At 30.0% G+C, this 5,681-nt stretch overlaps 1 protein-coding gene across 5 annotated transcripts in view; it reads right to left on the reverse strand.

Moving 5' to 3' along the window:
• The window catches only part of rd3 (retinal degeneration 3, GUCY2D regulator), a 34,122-nt gene extending 32,731 nt beyond the window's left edge, over positions 1-1,391 (reverse strand). Inside the window, exon 1 of one of the 5 annotated variants that reach the window (XM_062035066.1) lies at positions 1,284-1,391. The gene's annotated coding sequence lies outside the window, so the exon portion shown is untranslated. The remainder of the gene's footprint in view (positions 1-1,283) is intronic. The other 4 variants (XM_062035060.1, XM_062035067.1, XM_062035065.1 and 1 more) reach the window with 4 other exon arrangements.
• Between the last annotated feature and the right edge of the window lie 4,290 nt (positions 1,392-5,681).

The following is a 5,681-nucleotide window of genomic DNA, read 5'->3' on the forward strand; positions in this document are numbered from 1 at the left end:
TTAGAAATGAAGGCTATTCCACAAAATTGTTTGGGTGACCCCAAACTTTTGAACGGTAGTGTATATATATATATATATATATATATATATATATATATATATATATATATATATATATATATATATATATATATATATATATATAATATTTTATATATATATTGACAAAATATTTGTTTTTATTGAGTTTATAATTATATAAAATATTCATTTATATATTCTTTTATATATATATATATATATATATATATATATATATATATATATATATATATATATATAAACATACATACATACATACATACGTGTACAAAATATTTGTTTTTATTGAGTTTATAATTATATACAATATTCATTTATATATTCATTTTTTATATATATATATATATATATATATATATATATATATATATATATATATATATATATATATATAAAAACATACATACATACATACGTGTGTGTGTACACACACACACTAATTTAAAATAGCTGTCACCTATACCTGCTTGTTGGTTAAAAAACAAAATTGAAAAAATACTAAATAAATGAATATATAAATGAATATTTTATATAATTATAAACTCAATAAAAACAAATATTTTGTCAATATATATATATAATTAAGTTACCAAAAATGATTCCCGGGCGCGGCACCGCTGCTGCCCACTGCTCCCCTCACCTCCCAGGGGGTGAACAAGGGATGGGTCAAATGCAGAGGACAAATTTCACCACACTTTGTGTGTGTGTGCGTGTGACAATCATTGCTACTTTAACTATATTGTCACTTAATTGCAGGTGATTATATTAAAGTTTAATAAATTCTAATAAATTCATACATAAATTGCAAAATAACTGATTACTGTCTATTATCCAAATAATAATAGTATTATTACACGGTACCGTAAAAAAAAACCTGGCAGCTCAGTCGCCAGAATTTTACTGTAAAATTAATGGTTTTTTTTTTTGTTTTTTTTTTTTTTTACAGTGCATTACTGTAAACGGAAAAACGGTGCCACTTTTATTTTTACAGTAAAAGTGTACAAATAAAAGTGTAAGGGCATTTGGTCATTCTGGCATTCCTTTGTCACTTTATTGTACGTCACAATAATAAATATGAATGCAATATTTAATACTACTAATAATAAAACCACAATACTGAACTAAAACGAGCGCTTGAAGAATGCGCGTTAATATTTGACTGCGGCTTTTTCAAGACACGACTTCCGGTCACGCGGTGGTGAGCGACGCTTCGGCGAGTAAAGTAAAAGACAATATATTACCCACTAAGAGGCGTGGAAGCCACAACAGCCCACGAAGCAGAAGAGCACGCAAGATCCGACACGGAAGGAAAGACCCAGGTGGAACTAAATAGAATTAAACAAGGAACAGGTGTGCTGACAGGACATGAAAGTAAAGGTGCTGCAAAACACAGGCACCAAACAGGAAACACTGACAAAACAAGAGCACCGGGACCGGAAGTGATTCTAAACACAGGAAAACCGAAACATAACCAAACTGTCAGTAGCACTTCTGACACTTCCTGTCTGACTGCTGACTTCACTTTCAGCATTATTGGCCCGCAAAAAATGTGTTAATTGTTGAAACATGTGTGCTTTATTTTAGTAGACTCTTACTTGTTTTCAGTATATTTACTATAAGGAAATAAGGAAAACACTTTCTTTTCGATAAAGGCACTGTTTTTATATTTTTATTTTTTTACCAGGTCACTTTCACAAGTAACATGTGGTCAAATCTGAAATATATTTCTAAAAATTAAGCAAAAATAATCAGCTCTTGTGGGCAGATTAGTTTGAAACTTAAACTAATCTGCCCACAAGAGCTGATTATTTTTGCTTATTTTGTTTATTTTAAACTTGAGCTTTATTACTTAAACTTTAAGTAATAAAGCTCAAGTTTGAGTGCCATAAAAAAAAAAAATTAAGTTGTGGGGAAAAAAATAAACCAAAGCAAGATTCAAATCCTAAAATCAAAGTCCTTTTTTAATAGCAATATATATTAATATATATATAATTTTGTTTACATTTTTACAATTTTTTTTTACAGTTTTCCCTTTTTACTTTCTATGTGGGACCAATTTGTTAATCATAAATATGTAGTCAAATTTGATGTATATTTCTTAGACTACGAGCCAAATAAATCAGCTCTTGCTGGCACATTATTTTAAATAATAAATCTTACATTTGAGTGCAATGAAAATGAAAATGCACTTTTTTAATTTTTTTTTTATTTTTTTTTTATTAATTGTGGGGTCTGTGGGGGGGGGGGGGATAAACCTAAGCAAAATCAAGATTTAATTTTCAATAGCGATATTTTTTAATTACAGTATAATACAATTACACTTTCTATTTTATAGATCACCATTTAAAATGAATATTATGGAGTCAAATCTGATATACGTTTCTTTAAAAAAAAGCCTAATAATAAGCTCTTGTTGACGTAATGTTTGGATTATTTTAAGTAATAAAGCTTAGATTTAAGTGCAATGAAAATTAAAATTCACTTTTTTAATTAATTAATTTTTATTATTAATTGCGGGGCGAGGGAAAATAAACCTATAAGATTGAATATCCAAAATGAAGATCTGTTTTTTTTAATAGCAATATTTTTTTTTATTAAAATTTGCTTTCTATTATATAGATCACCATTCAAAATGAATATTATGGAGTCAAATCTGATACATGTTTCTTCAAAAAAGCCAAATAATAAGATCTTGTTGACGTAATATTTAGATTATTTTAAGTAATAAAGCTCAGATTTGAGTGCAATGAAAATTGTTATTCACTTTTTTATTTGATTTTAATTCATTCTTTTTAATCAATAGATATATTTAAATAAATGAAGAAACCTAAACAGGATTGATTATTTAAAGTACATTTTTTTCAGTTTACTTTCTGTTATGGAGAAAAACAATTAATCATAAATTATTTGGAGTCAAATCTGATAAATATAAAAAATATATATTTTTTAATAATCAGCTATTGTTGACAGAATGTGTTGCTTAATTTAAGTAATAAATCTTAGATTTAAAAATTTGAGTGCGATGAATGTTTTTTTTTTATTATTGTAAGTGAAAAAAACTCAAGTAAAATGTCAAATCTGTCTTTTAAGAAAAATCTAAAATATATTTTTTCATACAATTGAATTCTTATGTTAGGACGACTAATTTGTTTATCATAAAAAAGATGTACCGATAATCAGATCTAGCAAAATAAGACAAACAAATCAGCTCTTGCTGGCAGATTATTTTAAATAATAAAGATCAGATTAGAGTGCAATAAAAATTAAAATTAAATTTTTTAAGTAATTTTTTTAATTGATTGTATGTGTGTATCAATGTCTTCTTTACAGTTACAGTTTACTTTCTATTATATAGACCAATTTATACAGCATAAATAATATGTAGTCAACTCTGATATACATTTCTTAAAATAATCCAAATAAAATCTCTTTGACGGATTATTTGTTTTATTTTAAGTAAATAAGATTTGATTTCAGTTCAATTCATGTTTTTTTTGTTGTTTTTTTTGCTGTGGCTGAAAAAAGAAGTTTAAGTGAAATTGATAATCTGCTTCTTTAAAATGAAAATATTTATTTTTCTTACAGTTTAATTTCTATGGTAACACTAATTTATCATAAATAATATTGGCATATTATTAAAAGTATTAAAGCTCAGCTTTGAGTGTAATTAAATAATAATAATATATACATACAGTTTTTATATCTACTTACTGTGACAGGCCAATCTATAATATATATATATATATATATATATATATATATATATATATATATATATATATATATATATATATATATATATATATATATATATATATATATATATATATATATATATATATATATGTCTTAATTAGATTATCCAAAAAATAGTGCTCGATACCGTGGTAGAGCGTAATATGTATGTGTGGGGGAAAAAATCACAAGACTATTTCATCTCTACAGGCCTGTTTCATGAGGGGTTTTCCTCAATCCTCAGGGGATTTTTTTTTAATGGAAGCATTCACATACCATGGTTTATATATAAACCATGGTATGTGAATGCTTCCATTAAAATCCCCCGAGGATTGAGGAAAACCCCTCATGAAACAGGGCTGTAGAGATGAAATAGTCTTGTGATTTTTTCCCCCCACATACATATATATATATACTTTCCCTTCATTCTCCGCCTTGCCTTTGTTGTACATGACGCTCCCCTTGGCAAAGAAACCTTGCTTTGTTGCCATGGCAACCGACTCAGCGTTTGACTTGCCTGTTTGTGGAACAAAAAAAAGCAACCAAAAACCCCTGCAGACTTTCCCTGCTCTCGAGGGTTTCCCCTCTCAGTAGACCCCCAAGGCAGTACATTAGGGCCTTTACTGTTCCTAATACATGTAAACGACATCAAGTGTCAAGCTGCACACAGACTACTCTTAAGTATAGGTAATTGTTTCTTGTTTATAGTCAAGCGTGTGTCATGGTATGCACGAGTGCTGCCAGCTATTTGTTAAAAGTAAATATACTAATGCTGTACACAGACTACTCTAAAGTATGGATGATTGTGCCTCGTTAACAGTCAAGCATGAATCATGGTACACACGAGTGCTGCCAGCAACCGGAGAGCTGCGGTTTGTTGAGGCTGCCAGCTATTTGATGATAAAAATAAAATACTGAGGTACAAGCTGCACACAGACTACTTTCTTTCTTGTTTATAGTCAAGCGTGTGTCATGGTATGCACGAGTGCTGCCAGCTATTTGTTGATACTAAATATACTAATGTTGTACACAGAATACTCTAAAGTATGGATGATTGTGCCTTGTTAACAGTCAAGCATGAATCATGGTACACACGAGTGCTGCCAGCAACCGGAGAGCTGCGGTTAGTTGAGGCTGCCAGCTATTTCATGGTAAAAAATGTTTTTACTGAGGTACAAGCTGTACACAGACTACTCTTAAGTATAGGTAATTGTTTCTTGTTTATAGTCAAGCGTGTGTCATGGTATGCACGAGTGCTGCCAGCTATTTGTTGATAGTAAATATACTAATGCTGTACACAGACTACTCTTAAGTATAGGTATTTGTTTCTCGTTTACAGTCAAGCGTGTGTCATGGTATGCACGAGTGCTGCCAGCTATTTGTTAAAAGTAAATATACTAATGCTGTACACAGACTACTCTAAAGTATGGATGATTGTGCCTCGTTAACAGTCAAGCATGAATCATGGTACACACGAGTGCTGCCAGCAACCGGAGAGCTGCGGTTTGTTGAGGCTGCCAGCTATTTGATGGTAAAAAAAGGTACAAGCTGCACACAGACTACTCTTAAGTATAGGTAATTGTTTCTTGTTTATAGTCAAGCGTGTGTCATGGTATGCACGAGTGCTGCCAGCTATTTGTTGATGGTAAAAAGAATCACTTGAATAAAGTACAGTGTTTTATTTTCCTATATTCAAACGCAGTGTTACTGTTCAAACTCGGTGTAATGTTACAGTGGCCAAAAATATTAGATGTTCTGCCTTGTTTTTAATGAATACTTAGGCCTGCTACGCTACCGTATTTCAATTTGGGGCATTACAGTGAGGTGGTACTGGCTGAAACAAGTCTGAGCTAAATGATGGATTATTTATGTAACTAAAAAGTACACAAAAGACAACATTTGGG

Source organism: Entelurus aequoreus, linkage group LG23 (genome assembly GCF_033978785.1).
Source record: "Entelurus aequoreus isolate RoL-2023_Sb linkage group LG23, RoL_Eaeq_v1.1, whole genome shotgun sequence".
NCBI classification, from domain to species: domain Eukaryota; kingdom Metazoa; phylum Chordata; class Actinopteri; order Syngnathiformes; family Syngnathidae; genus Entelurus; species Entelurus aequoreus.